The sequence below is a fragment of the Zosterops lateralis genome, assembly GCF_965231275.1.
Source record: "Zosterops lateralis genome assembly, chromosome: 12".
NCBI classification, from domain to species: domain Eukaryota; kingdom Metazoa; phylum Chordata; class Aves; order Passeriformes; family Zosteropidae; genus Zosterops; species Zosterops lateralis.
The window spans coordinates 18,676,750-18,697,138 of record NC_139772.1 but is presented as its reverse complement, the minus strand read 5'-3'; the positions used below and the strand labels follow the sequence as shown (position 1 = coordinate 18,697,138).

Genomic DNA, 20,389 nt, shown 5'->3' with positions numbered 1-20,389 from the left:
CTGTGATTGTGTTTCCAACAGCTGACAGGGACTGCGAGGCAGAGAGCAAAGCTCTGGTGAGGCTCCCATACACATGTAGCACTGAAGAATCATGGCTGAAAATACAGCTTCTCTATTTTACAGACTTCACGGGGGGTTAGGCATCAATTTAAACTTCCAACTTCATTTTTAGCATATCTGTTTTCATATCTTGTTGCTTTGAAATCTCAAAGCAATTTTTGCTGTTAAAAACGCATTTGAAGTTCTGTTAAATGACATTTTTGCTGTTTAAGTTACACCAGAGAGCAAGTCAGCAAGCTTTCCCTTCCCTTATCTTCCCCTTCGCCTTCCCCTTTCCTTCCCCTTCCTCCTCTCCCCTCTTCACTTGTATCTTTTAAATTGTTTTCAGTCTCTCTCCAGCAACATTCAGTATAATAAACCAAGGAAAAGTGTCTTACAGTGTCTATCCCACCACTTGAGATATATGGGATATATGTTTTGTAAAACTGTTGTGGACTGATTACACCGGGCAGTAATGAACCTGGGAGGGGATAGTTCAGAAAATAATGGTGAAAGGAGTGTGTTAAAAATATGATTTGTGAAGTAGAGAAACCTTAAAAAATTGAGATTGGAGTAGAAATTAGAACTACCAGAATTCAGAATTTTGCTTGTTATCAGCCTGATCTTTTGCTTGTTCCCATATTTTATCTTTCTAAAACGATCAAGGAATGACAATATCTTATTGCAGGGAGAACTTAAAGCCTTGTAAGAGCTGAAAGCCTGTGGGTTTTGCATGGTTAAATTCTGGAAGAAATGAGGTTGTCGGAAGTGTTTTCAAGATCTGTGTACTAGGCATGGAGCTCTGTTCAATATTGCAATGTGCTGAGAGATTCAGGAGGCCTTTCTGCAGATACAGGATCTTGTCAAAGCCTTCCTTAGTGAGGATTTATACCAGTTGGGTGGAAAGACACTAAAAGGAATACTGTTACTTTTAAAAAACCACTAGTTAGCCTCCAAAATGCATTTTCTTAGTTGGAAAAGTTATTAGATTATGGAATGTCTGAAAGGTGTGATATCATGGCACCAGCTGCATGGGTGAAAGAATAAAACTCAGTACTCTAGTTAGATACTGTGTATGTTTAAAATATTATTTGTATGTATTTCAGATTTTAGAGGATGTAAGTGTGCACACACACATGCATATCTCTCCCTACAATATTTAAAATTGCTTTAAATGAGCCTTGATGAAACACAGCATCCTATATGCTTTAGCAGCTTCAGGAATTGTTGCAGCTATAAAACACATCTCTCTCAAAAGACTGTTCGAGTAGCAGTGCCCTGTGGAGTTATTTGCAGCTTCTGAAGGTTCTTGCATTCCTCATCCTACAGTCTCAATTTTGGAAAGAGAAGATACATGAACTTGTCCAAATTTTTCTTGGTAAGATCCATTATTCCCCTTTTATCTCCCCTGATCTGCGTGCAAGGCTGGCAGCGGACTCTGAAACTCCTGAGCATCTGTAGCTGCAGAGGTGAGGGGGAGAACACCCGTGGCTGTGGCCATTCCTCAGAGCTTCACTCCCACCCCAAGGTTGTCCCACGGTCCACAGCAGAAGGTGTCTGCTTGCCATGGACAGCCTGGGAGCACTGGGTGGTGCCCTCAGCACAGTGCTGAGGACCACTGACATGAGAAACACCAAGCAGCACATCCCAGAGCTCAGGGTCAGTAAATACAGGTGGGCATTGCATATTGCAGGGTGTTTGTTTGCCTCAGCAGCACACAAAGATTTAGTGTGTATTTGGTGAGTAGTTCTGATCTCTTGTCACAGGAGTCCAGGCAATATCGAAATCAGGATTTATAATCCCATTCAAAGGTCTTGATTTTCAGAGTGATTAGAGAAAGTCAGTGCTGCTCTGATTCGGAGTGCAGGACTGTGAGGAGACTTGGTTGAAAGGTGCAGAAGTCGTAGGGGATTAGGGAAGATGAATGTTTATAAGGCTACTAAACTTAAAGGCAAATAGAAGTAAATATAGATACAATCTTTATGCCACAAAAAAATTTAGAAAATATTTTACATGACCTTGCTGTTACTGCAAAAATCCAACATAGAGTAGATCAAAAAGTTTTGAAAGAGATTCCTCAAGTTACCAGGGTTTTTGGGAAATAGGAAGCAAATGTATAGGATTTTAGTTATGGGAGTTTGCGAAGCCACTAGGATTTCATCAGAGTGGTAATTTGTTATTTGTTGTCTTTCTTGTTGGTTTATTCCTCCTTTTTATTTAAAGAAGATTCACAGTGAGGTAGTAGCTTGAGAGCTGTAGATAGCAAACTCAGAAGCTGTAAAATGGTTTATACAGTTATCTATATTCTGAATAAAAACAGATAGTTCTTAGAATATTGTATACTTTATCTTTTTTCAGCTAGGAGACTGAATCAGATTAATTTTCTGTGAAGTCCAGTGATATTCCCTATTCAAGGAATACATTTGTTGCATATGAGAGTCTTTAGTAAATTAATTGTGAATTGGCCTGAATGTACAATTTTGTCCAAGGCTAAAGAATCCTGTTGTGTGGGTGTGGGGGCATTAAAGCACAGGGTAGACAGAACAAGAGGAAATGGCCTTAAGCTGCACATGGAGAGGTACAGGTTGGACATCAGGAGGAATTTCTTTTTGGAAAGGGTGATTAAACATTGGCAGGGGCTGCCCAGGGAGGTTTGGAGTTCCCATCCCTGGAGGTGTACAAGGAATGCCTGGATGTGGCACTCAGTGCTCTGGGCTGGGGACAGGGTGGAGATTAATTACAAGTTTGACTTGGTGGTATTGGAGGGCTTTTCCAACCTTAGTGATGCTATGAATTGTGAAAACATATCACTAAGTGCCAGTGTGCCAATCATTGCCTATATGTCCTGAGGTATGAAAAATACTTGGGTTTTTAATCCTGTTAATACACATAATTCATTAATGGGGCTAGATGAACTTGCCTTGCACTGAAGTTCTCGTGTGAGAACAGAACAGAAAACTAGAATTATAATAAATGCTCATCTAATAGCTGAAGTCAAGAAAGCTGCCAGCTGAGACACTGCCAAGTCAGCCAGCTGGGACAAGGATCAGTGTATCCAGGGGCTAAGGCTTGGACCAGAACTTAAAAATGTGTTTCCATGCTGAGCTCTGCTGGGAGATGCCAAACCAGCCTGTTTGACCACCTTATGGTTTTCCTTTAATTATTTCTTGTCTCTGTGGAGACAGAGAATCTCCAGTTCTCCCTACAGTACCTGTAACAGCAACTGACCATCCTCAGCAGGACCTCCTGTTCCTCTGTGCAACATTCAGGTGTGCCTCCAAAACCACCCGAGGCCTCTCTCCTGCCCAGGTGCTTCCACAGCTGTGCTCCTTGGGAGTATGAGAGTCAAATCCTGGTTTTCTGTTGAGCTATTCAGATTGCTTCTGCTATGAGGTGGGGTTGAGTTACTGTTAGTCATTAAGAGGTGAAATAAAAGCAGAATACAACTCAGGAAATTACTAATTAGAGGAGCTGTACACTTGCTTTTAAAGCTTCTCAACACAGGTTAGTGAATATAAGAAGAACAAAATTAAATGGAAAATGATGGGAATAGGGACGTGAGTCCGTGTAGTTTCTAAACTGCAGTTCACCCCAGGGTAGTGATTGCTGCAGGTACTGGAAGCAGCTGGAGTAAATAAGTGAAACTTTTTTAGTGTCTCCCAAAAGCTGAGAGTATTTGTAAATGAGTTTGGTGAGATTCTGTAGAAAACTCACTCAAGAGAAACATGATAAAATGTATTATAAAATTAGTAGCACAAAGAAATGTTTTTTTTCCTGTGTGTGAGCTTTGTACATCATGGTCTTGTTTTGGCTAGCTGTGATCAAAAAGATGCCTATTTGAACTTGGTAAAGATGACTTGTAGCAGTTTGAAGAGCTTTTATTGCATTGATTTTTTGGTAGGAAAGTAAACAAAATAGTTTGGGGAACTTCAGTTTATTTCCTTATTGTGTGCATTATAATAATAGCATCCCTTGGCACTTGCAATTACTAAACATTCAAAAAGAGAAATTAAAAACCTGCATTCTTCCCTGAGAGTAACGACAATTGTTAATAAATTGTTAAATGTTATCCCTGAGCCATTCCTCTCCCATTTTTCCTAATGAAGAGCAGTAGAAGTAATTCCATTCACTGACCTGGAAAAGCCTGGAGCAGCCGTGTTTCCCCAAGGCAGGCTGTGCTGTGCTGGGGCTGCCGAGCTCACCTGGTGCACAAGGAGCTGCAAGGAAATGGATTCATCCATTTTAGTTATCCAAGCTAACAGGGTATTAAAAGTAAGACTGGAGAGCGAAAAATATATTGGATTCCTTTCAGTTTAGATTATCAAAGGAGCTGCTGTTAATGTAAGGAAAGACTTTGGTTTCAATTTTGAAAAGAGCACTTGTTCCTCTTCCATATCACGTATTCAGTAGAATTTAAAGTTTTAAAAGCTAGATTTTTAAGGCCAACTGGATCTTTTTGGATAGAGTAGGAACCAGTCTATAATATTTTGGGGATATGGGCCTAAATTTCAAAGATTCTTAAGTGTTTTCTGAAAGGACCCTCTTACCTTCTTGGCTATTCTTGATTTAAAAGCCTTATTAATAATGCAAGATGGGCATGAAGTGATGCTTCTGATGAAAAGGAGCAGCAGAAGTTTGTGCAATCTGTGTGCCATCCTCCTCCCTAGAAACCGGTGAAGACACTGGTGAGCAGCACAGTTAGTTTGGCACACAGGGCACCAGTTTGGGGCAGTGAGTGGCTCAGAGGCAAAGGAAGGAAGAACCTCCAGAAGGACTGGTGCTGCCTCTGCTCCTGAGCATGGCTGTGGGATGAGGAGAGTGCTGCATGAAGTGATCTTTCTTGAAGTTCATGGAGGTAATCAGCATAAGAATACAAAATATTTCAATAAAAGTTATTTTTTCATTGTTTATTCTATTCCAAAGCTGCAGTGCTACGGAATACAAACCTGGAACTTCAGAGAGTAATAAGGGGGACCTGAAAATATTATTGGTAAAGAAGAAAAGACAACATTTCTGTGATCATTTGAGCTCTTCACCAGTAGCCGGTCTGGGTTATTTGGGTTGGGAGTGGTTTTCTGTTCTATGCTTTATGGGGTTTTGGTTTAATTTTTGAGATGGATATTGGCAAACACATTAGAAATGAAAGGAAATAGAAAGTTAAGTGCTAGCATGATCTCTGTGCTTTTGTTGAACAGGATCCGGAACTGCTACAAAACATATTGCTTTGATTCCTTTCTTAAAATGAATAATACTGATGTCCTGTCTTTGACTCATGAAAACTGGGTATTTATCCCCAGTGATCATGGAACTTGGGTATCTGCCCAATTAAAAGTTATTTCCGTTTGACTAGTCTATTTTAAATACAGGTGGCATAAAGCCAAAAGTACTAGTTTGAAAACAAACCAGTGAGAGATTCTGAGTCAGAACTACAATTTAATAGGAAAATTAAAATAAAGGCAAGAAACACTGGCTTAAACGGACAGAGTCAGGACACAACCTGACACCCTGTTGGTCAGGGTGGTGGTAGCAGTCCTATTAAATGGTGGCTGCAGTCCTGTTGAAGGGATAGGTGTGGTTCTGTTGAAGTGGTGATCCTGTAGAAGGGTTTGATGTTCCTCTGAAGGTCCAGTGGTGGTTACATAGCTCTTGTCCTTTGGGAATCCAACACTTAAGGCTGCTTGTGGGGTTCCAAACTTCAGATTATATCCAGGTAGGGACACCTGGTTCCTTCCCCTGGGCAGAGCATCTCACAGTGGGATGATGGAATTTATGACTCATGCAGTGAGACTTTATGGCCCTTTAGCAGAGAGAGCCCCTGGAGTTATCAGAGATGAGTCATGGAGGAGATAAAGAGCACTGGCCTACCTGCTTTTAACAGCTTATGAAGATACTGATAGAACACATACTTTTGGTTACATCTTACACTGTAACCTAAGACACCAAAGGAGGATTTGATAGCATGGGGAGAAGCAAAAAATGTTGTCTAAAAGCTAGTGAACTTTCTAGCAAAGCTGCTGTGTTTTCTCCTGTCCTATAGTGATTTTCTGATTAGTTTTGTGCCAGTCTTCTTTGCCTCACTTGTTTTTGTGGACCTTTGCTCCAGTACCTGTATTAAGTAATTTTAATTTATTATGATAAGCCATATACAGTTTGCAATTCAGCAAAGTCCTTGTCACTTTTCTGTAAACCATCTCGTGATGTGGCCTAACCAATTCTGACAGCAGAGCGAGTACAGCCACAATGTAGAGTTTTAAAGTTATTTACAGTGCTTGAAGGTCTGTCTGAGTACACTATCCACTTAATCCAGCCTAAATCTAGGGAGCTGTCTTCTGGTGCTGCCACTCTGTCTAACGGCTGTTAATAATAGCTGTTCTACTCACCCTGTCTGCTGACTGAAAATCCATCTAGAGCTCTTGCTTCTTATGAGGCAGATCAGAATTGACACTTTTTTATTGATGTTACTGGTTTCTGCTGAATAGTTGAGGACAAATAAAAGTAACCGAACTCAAAAATGAAGTGAAAAAGGAATTTGCTTGGTAGAACTACAAAAGTCAACTGGCATGTATAGTTAAATAAGTAGTCCTTCTAAAAGTGCAGATTTTATACATACATACATACATACATATATATATATATGCATGTGTGTTTATATGTGTGTATGTATAAACATAACTTTATTATTAACTTTATTAAATGAAGCCATGATGCAGACAGATCTCCTTTAGCAGTTCCATTTCCTCTTCAGTGAGTATTAAAAGTGAAAAACTGCACATTTGTTCCATGAAGAAATGAATGAATATTGTTGGCTGTTACTGTGTCCTAAATATTTTACTATCCATATGTGTGTTCACTATAGGAATTCTAAAACATGGTTTAAATTTTAGCAGATCATCTGGTTCTGAGTTAAAGGGGGGGCAGGAGGAGAGGGAGCAACCAGTAGGTGCAGACTGGGGTTATGGTTGATATCAGGCTGAATTCATGATGAATAAAGCTTATTTGGCAACTACAACAGTGCTGATATGGAGTTCCAGTGGTGGAGAACAAGTATTTAATTAATTTGAATTAATGTGGTGTTATGAAGGACATCTCATTAAAGAAACCAGGATTTAATTTTTTATTTAGTTTACATTTGGTTGATAAAGTTAATTCCATGGCTTATATTTAATATATTTAGCCTTCAGCAGTGCATTTGACTTATTATCACACAACATGAGGATTAGCTGTATAACCATATTAATAAGGTACACATTCAGTGGATTTAAGCCTGGCTAACTGACAGAAGTGGTTGTCAGAAGTGAGTCATCTTCTAACACTTGTTCTTTTTGCACAAGTGCAGTTGCAAAGGAGATGATGCTAAATCTGGCAGTATTGACATCTCAGAAGAAATTTCTAGATCTCAATAAATCATGTAGGTGTAGACCTTTAAAAGTCAGTAGATTATCAAAGTGATGGGAATTGAGCAGTAAGATCTGGATCATTTGAGCTTATCAATATAACATTTTTTTAAATTTAAACAAGAAAGGTTGTAAGTTTAAGAAGAAAATTTAGATGAAAGCTAGAGAATACTGCACTTCTGATCTGGAAATAATTTAGCTGTGAGAGTTTGCGAACAGCTGAACATGTCCTCTGTGTAGTAAGCTCTCAGAAACAGCTAATGAGATATTTGTATATACATCAGAGCAGAGGCTTAATTACCTCAGGGGGAATGACTCTGGTCCAAGGTAATGTTTTTTAGATGTCTCACTGGATTACTTCTGTGCTGATGTCTGTGTGGAAAGTCACAGCTAATGTCTTCTAATGTCAGCACCATTTTGAAAGTGATAGGAAGGAACAGTTCTTTCTTGAGAAATATGAAGGCCTGCACACAGCATTATCCAAGAATAGCCATTTTGGTAAATACAGACAATTTTTTAAGGAACATTCAGGTTCTGTTGGGGGCTACTTGGGTGCTTAGACAAAAGGCCCCCCATGTTTAATAGCTGTATGGTGAAGCCAGATGACATTGAATAGAAACTGAAGGGCACAGGAAAGATGTAAATTATAAACAAAGGAAATGGTGAATTCTGCCTGTTTACAGAATCAACATTTCTTAAATGGGGAACCAGCTTGTTTTAGCAAAGACTTTTTTAAGGAAGGTCTTAGAAGGTAGATGTAAAAATGCACGTGTCTGAGCAAACCAACGGGCAGTTCCTGACCACCCTGAATTCAGAGAATTCAGCAGCCCTCACTGCTTCCTGACCTTCCATGAAGACCTTCCATGGTTTTCCAGAATCCTGGTCTTTTGCCATCCTTCCTGCTCCTGGTCCTCTGCCTGGTGCTCAGGGCATGAGCCAGATCTTTTTGCCTTGTATTTGTGGAGACCTGTCCAATCCACTGATAAGAGTGACTGTGTCCATGGCCTGTTAGTGAGGTTTCAGCACTGATCTCATCTGTTCTCACTTTGAGAGGAATGGCAAATAAAGCCCATATTTCTGTTTATATCTGCTCAGTTTACTGAATACAGTGAAAGCTGTTTACCTCTTCTGCATATAGTGAAAACGTAATTGACAGCTGAATCAAGGGGTGTTTTAGACTTTATATCCCTGGCAGAATTAGTGGGTTGCAGGCATCCTGTGTGACCTGTTGGAGCCCCTCACATTCTTGTTGCAGAGAGTTACATAACAAGAAATAAGAGTTGAGAATTTCTGTAGATCAATCCACTGCTGCCTGGATGTGGCATTAGACTCTGGGACATGCTTTAAGGCAATGTGACTATACAGGTCTTTTTCAACCACCTTTGAGGATGTGATTTCCTCTCCAGCAACATCGGCAGGAAGCATGGAAGAGTTTGTGGGCTTAAGTCTGGTGGATATGATCCTGTGAGTGCTGCATCTGCATGTTGCCCTGTTTTCCTGTGTCCCTTCATCTTCCTGTAGGGAGAAGGAACTGGGCTTGGTGGGTGACAGATCTTCTGTGGAGAGAGAACAGATGATGTAGTTTTGGTGCAAGAGGTGGACTGTGCCTCCCCACAGGCAGAGCTCTTCTATGCAGTTTCACATCTTGACACAAACAGTTTCAATCTCTAAGTAGACATGAGGCATCAGGACAAAAGTTCTTTAATTCTTTTAACATGTTCTAGACATGCTGTTAGCTAAGGACTGGAATTCTTGGTTTATTTGCTGCTAGTGAAGGCTCTGCCATGAATTGAGTATGTGAAACACCCTCAGAATTTTAGGCATGCAGTGAAATGTTAGACTTATTTATAGTTGGTTAATAATACTATCTTTCCAATACTTACAGCTCTAATTCTTTCTAATAAGATCAGTAGATCTGCAGAAACTGATGAACACTGAGTCTGCCAGTTTTCTGTGTGCCACTTAAAAGCAGGCAAATGGATTTGTCAAGCCTTGCATGACAGCTTGAATTGTTGAAAGTTCTGTTGAGGGTGTACTTTCCCTTCACTTTCACCCAGATGATGATTTGTACTCTGCAACATGGATTAAGGGAATCACGATCAGTATTATGGATTTCTTCTTGAGACTGCAAGAGCTTAAGGGCTGTTGGAATCATCTCTCCTGAAAGCATTTCATTTTGTTCCCCACGTCTTGCAGAGGTACTTGTTTTCCGAGTTGTATATTGTCTCCTTAGGCATTGAAATCAGTTCATGTGTCTTTAAAGCTTTATTCTCATGAGTTCAGTTTTGCAAAACTCTCTCTACATGAGCAGAAAACCATGCACGTGGGAGTTTCCAGGACAGCATGGAGGGGGTGTCTCTTGATAACACTTTCTGGTTCTGTTGTATTGGATTGACTTGAATTTAGCTTCCTGGTGTGTCAGGACAGAAGATTGTTGGAGACTCAACAGATTAGTCTGGACACTTTTCCCCATATAATGTTAAAGTGTTGATACATGTTTTCTTTACTCTGAGTCTTTTGCAAAGACTTATAAGTCCTCTCTAGATTTTTACAACAGATATTTCATAGCCCCAAGAGTAGATCCTTGGAGTCATCTATCTCAGGCTTGGCTCTCAAAAGAGTAATTCCACTGGATTGAAGAGGCAAGTGTTTGAAATTCAGGAGACTATAAAATTGATTCTTCCATAAAGAAGTAATTTGTGGTAAATGGTGTAGTCCTCTGGACAGCCATTCACTCATTTTATGTGACTGGGACCCTTGAAACATGGTCAGAAAGATTAGAGAAGGACATCTCTGATCTGTTATTTATCAAGCCAAGAAAGCTTTCTTTTTGACGATACAGCATCTGGAAGCAGACCCAGCCAAACACACCATCTTACTCAAGGCTTCTGGGACCACAGTAAAAGCAATTTTAAGAAAAGTTTGGATAGTGTTGTGGAGTTTGCTAGAAGATTCTGAAGTACTTAACCAGCTTTTCTGTATTTAGTTGCACATTCTCTGCTGGGGAAGCAGCAATGCACTGTGTTACTCCAGAAAGTACGTGGGAGATCCGGGCAGGGTTGCAGGGCTCTGAATTCTGGCAAGTAAAATTGTCTGGCATGAGCCTCCTCCAAGAAACCTTTCCCAAGAAGTTGTTAGTCACCGCTCAGGTGACAGCTGGCATTTATATGCTGTGTCCTTGCTCTGGCAGTCTCTGTAGACTGAGAAGGAAATCAGAACACTTACTGGCCAAAGTGACAGTGTCTTCAAACAAAAGCAGTTACTATAGTCAGCATTGGAATGAAGCAGTTCATTAAACTGAAAGCAAGACAAGCTGTCAATATATATCTGATTAGCTTCTATCATAATGCTGTTTCTGGTATTGGCCTTATTACTGTCCTTCCCCAGTGCTTCTAACAGCTAAAATATTTCTTCTTGAATATTTCACCTTGTTTAATACTACTGTGTGTGCAGTCCTTAAACATATTTGTCCTTGGTCTCTTACTGCCAAGGCATCATGAGAGACAGGAAAACCAGTGATGTGGTTGGGAGACCAGGTGGTGTGAGGTGATGCAGTCTTGGTTGTCTGCTTTTGTCACTTCTGTTGGCACTGCAAGGCTCCTGAGGGAGCAGCAATCAGGTACCATTCCTAAGTTTGGAGGTGTGTTTTCTCTTCCAGGTGGATTTACTACAATCTTTTAAAAAGTAATGAGTGTTCTTGATAAATCTTGATAAAGCTGTTGCTACATCAGCATTTGTTCTTGTTAGATATAAGTGCTTAGATACTCCAAATGACCTTTCCAGACATGTTCTTTCAAGGAGATGTAGCTCATATCCTCTTCATAATAAGCTGTTGTTCTCTTTATTTCATCAGAGTATAAATGGACAATGCACTTTGTAAGGTAGTAAAATATATTCTCTGCCCCCAAGAGATTGCTTATTAACAGAAATAGTTAAAAATGGAAATGAAAGGATAGTATTTATATAAATCAAACTAGGCAGTAGCTCAGGTCTTGTTTTGTGGTTATTTCAGTACTTGCATGTTCAGTGACTTCATGATAGGTGACTGGTGAAAACGTCTTAACTATCACAGTGTTTTAAATGTTAAATATTTTTAGAGAAAACTTGAAATAAACTGAAATACCAGCAATTTCATTAACATATCCAAACAGTAGAAATCAACATGAAAATTCAATTTTAACATGTCTGAGTCAGAAGAAATTATATAATATACCCTTTTCAATATTTGTAAAGTACAGTATAGTGGGTAAACAGGATTCTCCTACAGTTACTGCTTTCCTCATGTCACATTCAGATCACTGCAAGCAGGAAAGCTGTAAAACAGTTTACAGTGATGTACAACTACTTGGAACATGGAGAGCTTAGAAACATGTTTAAAACCTGTAATTTATCCCTTTTTGGTTCATCTTAGCTAAACAAAATCTACTGCAATAACATGAAATTTGAAAGATTGAATTGCTATGGGATATTGAGTGTTCCTGACCAGTTTTAGAAGGAGATTTGCACTGAAAACTGACTTAGCCATAGTAAAGAACAGTTCAATTTTTATCACTGTCACATTTCTAAGTCTCAGTCTCCCATTAATGCAGGTGATGGGGACCTGGCTGCAGCCATGACATTATGTTCACCTACCACCCTCCCCTCCCAGATGGAGGCAAGGGGATACCCTAAAGAAATGAGAATTGATGGCTCCTCCAGTAACTAAAGCTTCTCTTGACTCTTGTTGTTTCCTAAAATCAGAAAGGAATTGAATAGGACAATTGGTTAATTGTCACCTCCTGTTTTTTCCTAATGAGCAGGCTTTTAGTAGCCTTGTGCTTTGAGTTGAAGAAACTTGAAAACATGCTGGTGCAATAATAAGGATAAAGCATTTATCTTTATTATGGTCAGTTACTGCTAATCTCCTCTTAGAGTTTTAGCAGGGATTTATAGGGATTCATTTGTGGTTTAGATTTGGAGATAATTAAGTACCTTTCTACTGCAAAGAAGAAATGGAGAGAGATTTGGTTCAAAGCTAGAAAAAGATTCCTGTACTATCGCATGTATTAAACTTCCTTTTATTTGGTTGTCACCCCAATAGGAATGATTAGTGGGTTGTAAAGAAAGAAAATGTATTGCATTACATCTATTAAAGCATGTTTTATATGTAACAGTAATTAAAATATAATTGAAATTATGAGTTCTTCTAATTATTGGCTTTACATAATGCATAGTTAAAGAGTGAGCATCTATAAATGTGTCTTTTTTTACACATCCAGAAATGGTTTGCTGGCAGCATTTTAATTAAAGATGGATTAGCTAAAATGCAGTTTAATCATTCTGTCATCAAAGGATTTAGACCTCGTTAATTAGCTGTTGATAAATAGATTTAAACTACAAAAAATTTAATTTAAAATATGCCAGTTGTGATCTAGAATTATTAGAGCTGGAAATGGAGCAATGAGTCTCAGAAAAATCTGTGCCATCTCTTTCCATAATATTAAATTTAAATATGTAATGTAGGCCACTGCAGAACTTTGTTCTGCCTTGCTAGTAATGGATGTGATTCCAAGTGGTCTTTGGAATTGGTGAAGAATGAAAACAGAGATTTTTGTATGATCATTGTGTTGTAGTGCAGCAGTGGGATCCATTTCCCATTTATGTATTTAGTAAAGATTGAAAACTATTTGAAAATCTTTCTGCTCTGGAAAGTAATTCTGTTCAAGGTTTTATAGCTCCTCCTCACTGTAGGGAGCAGAGCAGGAGGAGCCTGTGTGTTAGTGCAGCCTGGCAGAGGCAGGAGCAAGAAGGAGCACAGGGAATGTGGGCTTAGCACAGGGCAAGTTCCCACCTTCACACCCTATGCTCCTGGGGCCAGTGCTCACCCTCCCAGCTGGAGAGCAGGGAGCTTTTCCTCTTTTCCCTGCTGTGGCACACAGGGGCTGTGGCTCTGTGAGGAGCAGCATGGTCATTCCATCAGCTCAGTTTCATTACCTGCACTGGTCTAATCACAGCTGGAATTCCAGCCATGGCCATCTCTGGTACCAAGCAAGCTTTGTCTGTCCATCAGTTCCTGGGGTCCTTGGCCTGGCTGGAGCCCTGCTGCAGTGTTGTGGGTATTCCTGGTCTGTGTTCCTGTGACAGCCCCTGGGCTGAGCTGGCAGCTCTGCAGGAGGTGCATCCTGTACCAGCACTGCACACACTTCCTGCCTACCAAACTCTAAAAGGTGAGGTAGGCCTTGACTTACAAGTCTGTCAGTGTTGGCATTAAACCTTTTTATTATGAATATCTTAATCAGCTCAATTACTATGAGACACTAACTGTATTTCAACAGGATTGATAGTTGAAGATTTCAGTAGTGTAATAGTCATAATATTTGAATTCACAATCAGCTGGGTTTTATGCAGATGAATCAAACACTTCTGACAAATGATAAGTGAATTTTCTGAGTAGAGTTAAAAGAATTTCAGGAAAATAGTAATTTGACAACCATACTTGAAGACATTTTCAATGGCTTCTTAAGTGTTAATTTAAAGATTGGCTTATTGAAAAGTGGTATTTACAGAGCATTCGTGGTAACTGTCCTATCTCTAGGGTACCCATTCTGTTGTCTTGCCAATCTTGTGGAAAAGCAGCAGCTGAGTAGGAGGTTATAGGCTTACATAATCATTGTTTGCATTTGAACATTGGTAATGAAATAGCTTAGCTGAACTTCTGTGAAAAAGCATAGCTTGATGAATTTTCAGAGTCAAAGACGTATGGCACCAGTGTAGAATCAGATGAAAGACAAATCAAGTGAAAGTGTCCATATGCACTTCTTTAATATCACATCTTTGAAAGCTCTTGCCCTTTCCTCATAGAAAAAGAAAAAAATTGGATTAAACTCCAACAGTCCTCTTAGAAAAAACTTACGTCAGTCTGGAAGGGAGAAGGAGAGATCATTCCACAGGAAATCTTAAACTACTGCAGTATCAGAGTCATGTTCTCTGACTCAAAAGTCATTCAGAAATTCTAGATTTGCAAAGTGATGGTGGAAAATTTTCTTCATGTGGAATAGATAAAAGCATGAGCTATGAAATTAAAAAACAAAAATAAAATGTCTCTGTGTGTGAGGAAAATGCAATTCCTGATTCTCTAAATTCACCAACCTGTGTAGCTTAGACAAAAAGATGAATTATCAGCTCGTGTCATATAAGCTCTTCAGTTATTCTTTACATAAGACAGGTAATTTATAATTCCCAATTATGCAATTAAAATGCTAATTACCCCTCACCTAAACTCTCTGCTCTTGAACTGATATTATCAATTACGTTCAATCATTGCAAATCATATATGACATATGTGACAGTGCCAAGTTTTGTATTATTTATGGACTTCCTGTTTTGTGTGTCTCTGGTTTCCAGACAGTATTAATGGCTTTACCTTGATGGGCTTTGCTTCCTGAAGGAATAGTATTCTTTCTGATCTGTGTTGTTTTGTATCTTAAAATATATCTGCATTTTAGGGTAATATTACTCTGTTCCTGCTCTGAGCTCTGGCTTGTGATCCATTTCAGTACGGAGAAGTAACTCACTTAGGAATCCCAATATGAATCATTTATTACAGAGATGAGCCTGCTTACTTCTGTACTGCTTCTACACAGCTCTTCCTTACTTCATAAATGTTCTACTGTATTTACATTCATGTACTGCCAGTTTCCTGTGCCATACCTGCTTGCCAAAGTTACACTTCTTCTGTCCCTGCTGAACTCAAATAACATTTTAAGGTTCTATTATTACGTAGTATTTGCTGCACATAAAGAAAAATAACTTACTTAGAGAAAACACAGCAAAAATGAGAACAGAATCTAGATGTTAGAATTCAGAAGGATCAGTATTTTTTAAAAAATCTTATTATTTCTGCTTGTGCATGATACAAATTAGGACAATTGTAAATAGAGATGCTTCAAAGTGTAGCTCCTTTCAGTATCCTTTGTTGATAGTAAGCTTCAGCAGCTCTCCTCTGTGAGCATGCAAAGTAATCCAGCCAGGGAATTTAATCTAAAATTTTCATTAGGAGTAGTGTAACCAGTTGGTTTAAGAAGTCGATGCACAGAAGGGGTTTTGTTTCCTGTTGTTCATGGGTCTGCAAGTTCTGCTCTAAACAATTTCCAGACGTAAATCATGAAGTGTATTGTCTCCAAGGTGTTGAATAACTTTGCTCATCTGCTCATTGTGCTATTTCTCTTGTTTGGCTGCAAGCTAGTAATCCAGTGTTTGTTCATTAATAGTAAGTTGGATTATTCCTCCTACACTTCTCCACTCTAGTTTACCCTTTTGCAATGAAGGACTGACTTTTTTTGTTGTTGTTGTTTAACAAAACAAAACAACCTCAGAGATGTTTTGCAGTACTGCAGTGTGCTGTTGTGAACTAAATGAAAATAGGATTAGATAGGCTAAGCCTTTAAGCATCTAGTTGGCCATGGAAAATAAATTACATTAGCAGAGTAAGTAGGTTAACAAAGAGAAATGCTCTGTTTTTAAGAACGTCACTATGTCTAGAGTGGGATTAAAGGAAGCACTGCTCACCTTGCTCCTGTATTCACTGATGGGCTGTTACTCATACCTTGTCTTCTTTCCTCTGAGCATGTTTCTTTCAGCCTGGTTTGATGTTAAGTATAAATGCTTTAGTAATCATGGGCAAATTATATTTACTGTGGCTCAACAATTTCGTAGAGTATAGGCTTTACAGCTTTCTTATGTGGAGATTTTTATGTGTCTAAATGATGAAAATAATGGCTTTCAGTCCTGATATTACTAGAGAAATCAGCTTTGGAATATTTGGCCTTCTGTGAATGCCTTAGAAAGGCTTTGGGTTTTAGCCTCTGTCATGGCTATGCTTCATATTTACACCATATAAAAGCATAAGGGCACAATCTAGTTGCAATTCAAAAGTAATTCAGTGCACAGATACCTGACAGATATTCACCTACATCTTCCAATTGTAGTCATAAAAATAAAAGAAGGAACTACAGAAAATCCTCCAAGTTCTGTCCAGAACTCTCTTAAGTTACTGTGGTTTCAAATTTGTAGTTCAAACCCACCTGCTCACATTTCAAGGCAACTCTCAGGGGCTATGTTCAAAGAGTACTATTTTTGAAGTATACAAAAGTTTCTTTTTATTAGGAGGCAACTTTCTGAAATACATGTTTTCAGTATAACCACTATCATGAGACACTGACCTACAAGTGTCCTTGACTCTTCTGTGCTTCACAGGGCAAATTGACAGCAGAGCTCTCTGATACACAACCTAAAAATCAGGTTCTTGAGCCACCAGTACCCACAGATGTTCTAGATGCAGTATCTGGGAACAATGAACAGGATTGTTCAGTGGTTTTCTCTCTCTCTCTCTCTCTCATCAGAAACCTTGGGATGAGTAATTGTTCCTGCACCTAAGGTGATGTCATGTCTCATTCTGCAGCACTTTGCTGAGGGTGTGGGACCACCGAAGATGTCACTGAGGAATGACTTGGGCAGTGTTATAGAAACCTGGCCAGGTTTTAATTTTTTTTTTTTTTTTTGTCAGTTATGGCTCAGATATTCTTGCTGATTTTAGTTCCATCTTTCTTCATGTTTATTATGCTTTCTGTAATAGCATTTCTTTCTGGTTTTGTAGGATACAGGCCAAAATGCTCAATTTGATTTTTATTTATGATTTGAACCTTTTTGATCTAGAAGTGTCTTGTTGTTGTTCACTCTTCAGGAGTGAATAGCTGAGAAATGCAAATTTTGCTTTCTTATGATAACTCAAGGAGAGCTGATGATAAGAATTAAAATTAGAGATTATTTATGTGCTTATTTTGGGAAATAAAAATAAAGGTACTGAGTGTGTTTGCATATATTGTATTCTAATGATGAGGAAGACCTGAAAATAAGCAAAATGTGAGAGCAATCAATACATATAGTTCTATTTCTCCTGCTTTAAGTGTCTTTATTCTGTAAATTCACTTAAATTAGGTAAACTGTTGACCTTACTTAATGCTTTTTCATTCATAGCACACACATGATTGTAATTGTCAATGTGCATTAGATAACTGTAGAAACTGGAACAAAGATGGACATGAAACACAGACATCATTGTCAGAGTGATTTTGATAATTTGTCAGAAAGACTGTAGAAGATTTTACTTTAATGGCTTTTTAGGCTGTTTTGAAGTTGAGGCTCTTTAAGCATTCTGGAGGTTTGTTTGGATATATGCAGTACTCCATAGGATCTGAAACACTGCAAGTAAATACTTGTTCTGTTATTTTGACTGATGAATAACCCATTATTTCTGAAAGGGTAGTTTTCTTCTCTCAAGCAGTCAGTGAGGCAGTTGAGACTCAGCAGAGCACTGGGATTAACATTATCTTGTGCCTCAGAAAATTTGCAAGGAGGGGGGGAAGGGCACTCATGTCAGATTTACTCAAGTTGATGGTGACTAATGCCTGGGTTTTTTTTAACCAGATGGAAAAAACAGCGAGTTTTTAAAAGCTCTCTGCATACTGGCAGTCAAAAGAAGTGATGGTTTTAGGAGAAAAAAGAGCACCAAACCCAGGATGTTCCTCTACATAGCAACAGCAACAAACCAGTTGTGTCCAAAGCAATGCACAGCCCTTGCTACCTCTAGCAAAGCTGGCAGGTGACGTGTGACAAGCCAGTGCAGCAGTGCTTGACTTGTGTACACCTCTGAGGCCACACTTGCATGGTGATACACTTGCCATCCAGAGAAATACTGCCCAAAACGTGGCAGGAAGCTTTGAAACCCCTGCAAGGAGAAGAGAAAGAGCTGCTTCATTTCTGTACCTGTGTTGGTTGCATTAGAAGCTCAGGGCAAAGCATCCAGCACCAACATCAAACTGGCTGAACACACTTGCCCTCCACACTTATCAAAAAGACCAGGAGAAGTTCAGGATGCAAGATTTGCAATGTATACAGAGTTCCAGATTAAATTATATTCCATCCAACTATTTCAGACTTTATACTTTCATGTTGCTCTTATGGCTAAAGGTTCTTACAGAGTGCAGACAGTGAAATCTTAGAGTGGTAAAGTCTAGTTGGCAGAATCTGCATTAACTTCAGTAGAGCTGAGACTTTACCTACAAAGTCTTGGCACCTTCTCTAATTGTACATATACACTTTGAACCTTTGAAAAGCCAGCCTTTGTCATCAGAGGGATATCCAGTCCTTCATTTATCTCTGACGTATTGTACAAGGATGTTGGTTGTCTCTGATGGAAATTCTGAAATTTTTTTTCAATTGCATGAGGTCATACCCTGAAAAAGTGAATTCAAAAAAGTGATGTGAGTAGTTTTACTAGCAGGAAACTCATCATCTGGCAGAGTTGTATTATCATCAGCTCAATCACATGAATAGCCTCTTATTTCTTACTCTTAAAGGGAAGTCCATGATGTGTGATGAAAACAGAAATAAAGTTCAGGCAACAGCTGGATTACACAAAGCATGCCTTAATTTACTGATTGATTTTTACTGCTCATTGGGTAGTACTGCAAGAGGTGACTATTATTGCTGGCTGCAACTGGCTGCTACTGGCTACTGGATTAAAGTTTCATATTAATTGCAGCTATGAATATGTGCTCAGTTGACATGTGGAAAAATAAACATTGCTATCCTGCATCACTGATGGTGGAGAGATGTTTAGAGCCTTCATTATTTCATTTTTAAGCTCTTTATAAGATTACTGGAAGTTGCTGTCCAGAGGACGTAGCTTATTCAATCATTTAAGCTGAAGGGTCTGTAAAATACACTAAAAGTTGCTTCCTAAAATGTAACTATATATATCTAACAGTATAATTATTGTACAAAATGTTTGTGTATAGTGTCATGTCTTACAGAGTAAACCTTGCCTGCAAGCAAATGTTTCCACTTGAAATGTCCATTTCCATGAAAGAATGTCTTTGTGAGAAAAAATGACAGTTTAGGTGATAAATTTTATTAGCTCAATTTAGTGATATCTCTGCTGGGTTCTCACCATGTCAGAGTTTCTCCTTACCTTCTCTGGCATTTGACCTACTCATTACCATTATTCATTTATAGGCCCAAACAAACTTAGTGTTTTCTGCCTTGTAAAACACCACAGTATTTTGAACAGAAAAAAGATCTTGTAAGCAGAGTGTCCCTCTACTGAGTCTCTAAATGGAAGCTTCTCTTTTTTCATATGTGATTAATTTGTATGTTTTCTTTTGTTTCTCTTTAAATACTGTCATTTTGTGTAATTTTAAAATCCAGTTTAGATTTACAAGCATGTAATGTCTTTAATATCTTTTGAATTTGCATTGTGTTCTGTGGCTTGTTGCTGAAGAAGGACAAAATCACAACATCTCTATTCTTTGGGTAGCACCATTATCACTCTGTGTTAATGAAATGATTTCAGTATTACAAGAAATGAGGTTTTGGAATTCATTCAGTATTACAGGGAATTGGATTGTAACTAGAGCATATTTCAAAAAGAATAAAAGGATCCATGATGTCTGCTTAGCTCGTAAAGCACCTAATCCTATATTAATTGTGCTTTGGGCACATCTGCCCTCATGTGAAGGGGACTTTGACAGTGAAGATGAGAGTGTTGTAATGCTTTTCAAGGCCAAACAGCTCCTCCAGCAGGAAGGCAGTGAAAGAGGAGTTCCACAGGCTGTTCTCCCTTCCCTGTCCCAAGCACTCACCAAAGCAAACAATGCTGTGTCGTACTGTCCTTTAGAGGCTGCAGGAGACTTGGCCTCGTGGTATCACATGATCCTTTTGCTCTTAGGATTGAGTTTGGGTTAATTTTTTTCCCCATGTTTGGACAGGGAAAGATCATAGAGGTATTTAGGTACCACAGTCTGAAATTAAATAAGTCTTATATTTTCTCTGTGTCTGTTGTGCTACAGACAAGAAAACTTGAGGCTGTCCATTCCAGCCTAGACTGTGATGCAGAAAGTACCTGGTTTTATGTGAAG

General features: G+C 38.9%; 1 protein-coding gene across 1 annotated transcript in view; it reads left to right on the top strand.

Annotated features, from left to right (window-relative positions):
- Window positions 1–20,389, top strand: part of PEPD (peptidase D) — a 142,099-nt gene that overhangs the window by 59,928 nt on the left and 61,782 nt on the right. The gene's annotated exons all lie outside the window — the stretch shown is intronic.